The 7,524-nt window shown below is 39.6% G+C and overlaps 1 pseudogene; it reads left to right on the plus strand.

Annotated features, from left to right (window-relative positions):
• Nucleotides 1-660: 660 nt before the first annotated feature.
• On the plus strand, nucleotides 661-7,178 carry LOC138430435 (elongation factor 1-alpha 1-like; annotated as a pseudogene).
• Nucleotides 7,179-7,524: the final 346 nt, after the last annotated feature.

The following is a 7,524-nucleotide window of genomic DNA, read 5'->3' on the forward strand; positions in this document are numbered from 1 at the left end:
TAAACTACCGCACAATTGCACTAATCTCACACGTTAGTAAAGTAATGCTCAAAATTCTCCAAGCCAGGCTTCAGCAATATGTGAAGTGTGAACTTCCAGATGTTCAAGCTGGTTTTAGAAAGACAGAGGAACCAGAAACCAAATTGCCAACATCCGCTGGATCATTAAAAAAGCAAGAGAGTTCCAGAAAAACATCGATTTCTGCTTTATTGACTATGCCAAAGCCTTGTGTGGCTCACAATAAACTGTGGGAAATTCTGAAAGAGATGGGAATACCAGACCACCTGATCTGCCTCTTGAGAAACCTCTATGCAGGTCAGGAAGCAATAGTTAGAACTGGACATGGAGCAACAGACTGGTTCCAAATAGGAAAAGGCGTACGCCAAGGCTATATGCTGTCACCCTGCTTATTTAACTTATATGTAGAGTACATCATGAGAAACACTGGACTGGAAGAAGCACGAGCTGGAATCAAGATTGCCGGGAGAAATATCAATTACCTCAGATAGGAAGATGACACCAGCCTTATGGCAGAAAGTGAAGAGGAGCTAAAAAGCCTCTCAGTGAAAGTGAAAGAAGAGAGTGAAAAAGTTGGCTTAAAGCTCAACATTCAGAAAATGAAGATCATGGCATCTGGTTCCATCACTTCATGGAAAATAGATGGGGAAACAGTGGAAACAGTGTCAGACTTTATATTTTTGGGCTCCAAAATCACTGCAGATGGTGACTACAGCCATGAAATTAAAAGACACTTACTCCTTGGAAGGAAAATTATGACCAACCTAGATAGCAGATTAAAAAGCAGAGACATTACTTTGCCAACAAAGGTCTGTCTAGTCAAGGCTATGGTTTTTCAAGTGATCATGTATGGATGTGAGAGTTGGACTGTGAAGAAAGCTGAGCACTGAAGAATTAACACTTTTGAACTGTGGTATTGGAGAAGACTCTTGAGAGTCCCTTGGACTGCAAGGAGATCCAACCAGTCCACTTGAAGGAGATCAGTCCTGGGTGTTCTTTGGAAGGACTGATGCTAAAGCTGAAACTCCAGTACTTTGGCCACCTCATGTGAAGAGTTGACTCATTGGAAAAGACTCTGATGCTGGGAGGGATTGGGGGCAGGAGGAGAAGGGGATGACAGCAGATGAGATGGCTGGATGGCATCACCGACTCGATGGACGTGAGTTTGAGTGAACTCCAGGAGTTGATGATGGATAAGGATGCCTGGCGTGCTGCGATCATGGGGTCGCAAAGAGTTGGACACGACTGAGCAACTAAACTGAACTGAACTGAATGTCAGCCAAACTAGTACATATTTAGTAAGTGTTAAATTAATGCCTTTTTTGGTTAATACATACAAAATTACACATTTAGTACTATATGGAGAGGGAAATGACAACCCACTCCAGTCTTCTTGCTTGGAGAATCCCAGGGACAGAGGAGCCTGGTGGGCTGCTGTCTGTGGAATCACACAGAGTCAGACATGACTGAAGTAACTTAGCAGCAGCAGCAGTAGAAATAGGAAATAGAAAATAAGAATGAATTTTTCTGTGAGTTCATACTACTAAACTGGCTTGCAATTTTAACAAAATATTTTAACTAACATTAATATTGAAATACAATGAACAGTATTTCAAACGTCCATTTTTAGGAAGTTCCAGACAAAAATGTCCACAGCCTGAAACAGATGCAATTGATTTAACCCTCTCTTTCAGATGTGCACTTGTAGATACAATTTTCTAGAAAAATATCATTGAAAAGTAACCATGTAGTGATAAGCAATATTTTTATTAGTAAATGATACTTCACTTTAAGCCAGTCTTTAGTAACAATCACAAGAGAAAGATATATTTAAATAAATACAGCATATTTGGCAAAATAAACTATCTGGTCCAGGTTATGATATTTTTTTCTGGAAAGTGACTATAAACTTTATTAATCCATACAATGCAAATATGCACTTAAATCTCCATTAAGTCACGTTATTGATGTTTTTTGCTGTAAATATTTTTGCTTTTTGTAATATTTTGATCTTGTTCCCACTAAAAAAAGAGGGAGTATCTCACTCAGATTTTTGTCTCTGTTCTATTTTTTTCTCTTTTAGCTCAGTAAATGTAGCTTCAAATGTTACATTTCCTTGCTAGCTCAGGTGTAACATAGAGATTTTGTAGGCAAACTTCCCCTCCTTTAGTCCACTGCTGCCGTAGAAGTCACACACCCTTCTTTCATTCACCAGCTGACCAGTGTTTTCTCCAAGTCTTTCTCCAGTCCTACTTTCTTTTTTTTAAAATTTTTTAGCTCTTTATTTTTTATTTATTTATTTTTTTCTTTACAATACTGTATTGGTTTTGCCATACATTAACATGAATCCACCACGGGTGTACATGAGTTCCCAATCCTGAACCCCCCTCCCACCACACTCCCCATATCATCTCTCTGGGTCAACCCAGTGCACCAGCCCCAAGCATCCTGCATCCTGTATCGAACCTAAAATTATAATTGTATTTATTTATTTATTTTTGGCTGTGCTGAGTCTTTGTTGCTGTGTTGACTTTTCTCTAGTTGTGGTGATGGGGGGCTACTCTCTAGTTGCAGGGTTCAGGTTTCTCATTGCATGACTTCTCTTGTTGGGCTTCAGTAGTTGTAGCTCCAGGCTCTGGAGCACAGGCTCAATGGTTATGGTGCAGGGGCTTAGTTGCTTCATGCCATGTGGTATCTATCTGGATCAGAGAGCAAACCTAAACCCGTGTCTCCTTCATTGGCAGGCAGATTCTTTACTCTTGAGGCACCAAGGAGGCCCCAGCCCTACTTTCTTAAACAGCCTTCTCCTTTATCAGCTCCCCTTCCACCTATTTTACCACTCCCCCTAAGGCACAATCTTCATATTTCATAAACATGAAATTCAAAAGATATATCTCTCTGTGATTTTGCTTCTTCTACCAACCTTAAGATGGTACAGTGAATATGGTATAAAAAGATTAAAGTGAATTTATTTACTTTATTGTTCTTTCAAAATAGGTCTGCTGCTAGCAGGTCTCTGGGTATGCATACAAACTTCATATAGCTATAAAAGGAAAGAAGCAAATGCCAGCCACATAGCACCAAGCTGAGACACCAGATGTTAAGCAGAGATAATGAAGGGGCTGAGCTTGGAAGTTATCTGTGAGACTCAGTAGTGACTGCTATTTGGAATATCAAACATTCTTGGGAAGCATTGTAGGCTTCCCAGGTAATAGAGAAGATTGACATCAGACTCCATGTTGTAGTCATACTATAGCCAATAATTTAAGGATGAGATGATAGAAGGAAAAAGCATTTCATAGTCTCCATCAAACAAAGGAATAGAGTGGTAATACTTCAGTGCTCTCCCTCTTTAAGGCAAATAAATTAATAATATAATAACAACTTGAATAAAATATAATAAATGCAGAAGTTAGTCAAGGAAAGGATGGTGCTCCTGTTAACTGTGATCTAAGTTCACTAATGGACCAAATCCTACTGGCTTCCCTGTAAAATATTTCAGAGAAGTTCTGTTTCAGGATGAAAGGGCTTGTGTGCATTGTTTCAAGTAAACCCTCTGACACTGGAGTTGAAGTGCAATTTGCTACATCTGAGAGATTTTTGGTGACTTACCAAGAAGTTTCCCGTGTGGACCAGTTTGCCATTAATTTTGAAACTGTAGGTCCCATCTTGGAGAACACCACCCTCTGGGTCAGCTACTATGTGTCCTGTGACATCAGGAATTACAGATTAAGTGCTAATGCCCCTTCCCTTTCACCAGTTGTAGTTCATAGGGAAAGCTGAAGAAAAGGGAAAGAGTCAGAATATCCAGCTGTCCCATGGTCCTCAAGCCTCTGTCACAACTTCTATGTTCAGTCCTGGCAAAAGGGTTTAAAAATGAGTTTTCCAGTATTTACCTGAAATTTCTTCCTTGTTCACAAGATAGGCTCCCATCCTCATCCTTGTGTTTCTAAATACTTTTATAAGATTTGTGATCATTTTGGCATTTTGAAATCAATTTTCCTAAATTAGAATTCAAATGCCTTATAAATTCCCCAGCAATTTTATTTTGTAGATAGACAGGGACATTTTATTTTATTAAAATGTTAATGGCTCTTTAGTGATTGAAAGTAATGGGCCAGGCTGATAATACACCATTATGTACTAAGCATCAGAAAAATGTCTATAAAAATTTTGCTGTATTTTTTCTCTATGACTTTCTTTTTTTTATATTCAGTTAATCCTAAGTGCAAAGGCCTTTGAAAAACAAAGGATTAAAAATTAATTTTTCTTGGCTAACTCCATGGTAGCTGACAAGAAATATTTCAAATTAGTTCATTCTAAATAATTTATATCTTTACACCAAAACATTCAAAACTCAGTTGTATGAATCTTCCTAAGACACAATTGCTTACTAATAGCTGAGCCTTTGGTACCTTTCCAAAGTGCTGTGCTGTGCTGTGCTAAGCCGCTTCAGTCATGTGTGACTCTGTGCAACTCTATGGACTATAGCCTGCCAGGCTCCTCCTCCATCCATGGGTTCTCCAGACAAGAATGCTGGAATGAGTGCCTGTGTCCTCCTCCAGGAGACCTTCCGGACCCAGGGATCGAACTCACATTTCTTATTTCTCTTACATTGGCAGGCAGGTTCTTTACCACTAGCACCACCTAGGAAGCTCCACCTTTTCAAGGTGAACAGGCCTAAAAGTCAATTCAGCAAACATGTGTAGAGGACTTCCTAAACTTAAGTCAACAGTAAACATTATGGGATTCAGAGATAAAAAGTAAGTGATGAATCCTGTTTTCAAGGAATATGCACTATTCAGTGTGATGCAGTACAGAATGAGGTAGGCAGAATAGTTAAAGCATAAACAAAAGTGCTCAGAAAAACTAGAGGGAATAATCAGTGAGAAAAGAGAGCTCAATTGAATAAATGCTAATTGTCCTGGACTCTAAACAAGGAATTGAAATTAAGTAAGCAAAGAAGAGAATAATTCATTATAGACACAAGTTTGTATGAAGATAAGAAAGTAATCCATTATGGGCAAAATAAGATCAAAACTAATCTTATGATGAACATGGCTTTACTCCCACTATTAAGTGTTATTAAGAGTCTAACATAGATTAGACACTCCCATCTCTCATTTCAACTTTTTCTGTAAAACACATTTTACACTGTAACATACTCGATAACTTACATGTTCATATTCATCATCTAACTCTCAGTAATAGAATTGCTAGCCCTCCACACATACACACTCCACACAAATACTTTCTATTCTTGCTTGACTTAGTACTTTAAAAACTGCATTTCCATCCACCCTTATAATTAGGTGTGTCCATGAGAATGAATTCTAGTCATAGCCGCTGTTGGAAAAAACAAACAAAAAAAGACCCAGGGAAATATTTTTGTGGGGCCCTTATCTATTTAAACAATTTGACTAAAAGTGTGTTATTGGCACACTTTTTGGCAATGGGTTTGCCACCAGGACATAGGTGTCATGAAAAACACTGTTAAACCTAAGCAAAGATGGGAAAGGAAAACCCACAACAACATCATTGTCATTGGGCATGTAGATTCAGGGAAGTCTATCACAACTAGCCATCTGATCTACAAATGTGGTGGGATCAACAAGAGAACAATTGAAAACTTCAAGAAGGAGGTTGCCAAGATGGGAAAGGGCTCCTTCAGGTATGCCTGGGTCCTGGACAAACTGAAAGCTGAATGTGAGCGTGGTATCACCATTGATATCTCCCTGTGGAAATTTGAGGACAGCAAGTACTGTGTTACTATCATTCATGCCCCAGGACAGAGAGATTTTATTAAAAATTTGATTACGGGCACATCCCAGGCTGGACTGTGCTGTACTAATTGTTGCTGCTGGTGTTGGTGCATTTGAAGCTGGTATTTCCAAGAACCAGCAGACCCATGAGCATGTCCTTCTGGCTTAAACTCTGGGTGTAAAACAGCTAATTGTTGGAGTTAACAAAATGGATTCCACTGAGCTGCTCTACAGCCAGAAGAGATATGAGGAAATTGTTAAAGAAGTCAGCACCTACATTAAGAAAATTGGCTACAACCCCAACACAGTAACATTTGTGCCAGTTTCTGGACATGCTGGAGCCAAGTGCAAATATGCCATGGTTCAAGAGATGGAAAGTCACCCATAAAAATGTCAATGCCGGTGGAATCATTCTGCTTGAAACTCTGGGTTGCATCCTGCCACCAATTCACCCAACTGACAAACCCTTGTGTTTGCCACTCCAGGATGTCTATAAAATTGGTGGTATTGGTACTGTCCCTGTGGGTCGAGCGGAGATTGGTGTCCTCAAACCTGGCATGGTGGCCATCTTTGCTCCAGTCAATGTATCAACTGAAGTGAAGTCTGTAGAAACGCACCATGAAGCACTGAGTGAAGCCCTTCCTGGGGACAATCTGGGCTTCAATGTCAAGAGTGTATCTGTCAAAGATGTTCATCGTGGTAATGTGGCTGCTGACAGCAAAAATGACCCACCAATGGAAGCAGCTGGCTTCACAGCTCAGGTGATTATTTTGAACCATCCAGGCCAAATCAGCACTGGATATGCACCTGTGCTGGACTGTCACACAGCTCTCATTGCTTGCAAGTTTGCTGAGCTGAAGGAGAAGATTGATTGTCGTTCTGGCAAAAAGCTGAAAGATGGCCCTAGATTCTTGAAATCTGGTGATGCTGCCATTGTTGATATGGTTCCTGGCTAGCCCGTGTGTGTCAAGAGCTTCTCTGACTATCCTCCCCTGGGCTGTTTTGCTGTGTGTGACATGAGACAGACAGTCACCGTGGGTGTCATCAAAGCTGTGGATAAGAAGGCAGCTGGAGATGGCAAGGTCACTAAGTCTGCCCAGAAAGCTCAGAAAGCTAAATGAATATTATCCCCAATACCTGCCACTCCAGTCTTAGTCAGTGGTGGAAGAACAGTCTCAGAACTGCTTGTCTCAAATGGCCATTTAAGTTTAATTGTAAAAGACTGGTTAATGATCACAATGCACCGTAAAACCTTCAGAAGGAAAGGAGAATGTTTTGTGGACCATATGTTTTGTGTGTGGCAGTTTAAGTTATTAGTTTTTAAAATCAGTACTTTTTAATGAAAACAACTTGACCAAAAATCTGTCACAGAATTTGAGACCCATTTAAGAAAAGTTTAATGAGCAAAAGAAAAAGTGTGTTATTGAATCCATGGGCCTATGTGAGATATGATAATTTATCAGTGAAAATTTAGAATAATAAGTAGAGCATAGTTACTTCTGAGTTGGTTTATTGTCCAATAAGTGCATGGAAAGAATCTCTACAGGGTCCAGGTACCATCTCCTCTTGCTCAGATTAAGAGGCCCTTCTGGGCTTTTTATTGTCAAATGTGACATTCCTGACTAATTTCTTGTCTCATATTGTGAGAAAAAATTAGCAGCAGTATGATTACTAATGACCCATGGCTTTATAGAACGTATTTGTATTTTAAACCATATATATTCCTCTTGCATCTGATTTTTCT

This window comes from Ovis canadensis, chromosome 1, assembly GCF_042477335.2.
Source record: "Ovis canadensis isolate MfBH-ARS-UI-01 breed Bighorn chromosome 1, ARS-UI_OviCan_v2, whole genome shotgun sequence".
NCBI classification, from domain to species: domain Eukaryota; kingdom Metazoa; phylum Chordata; class Mammalia; order Artiodactyla; family Bovidae; genus Ovis; species Ovis canadensis.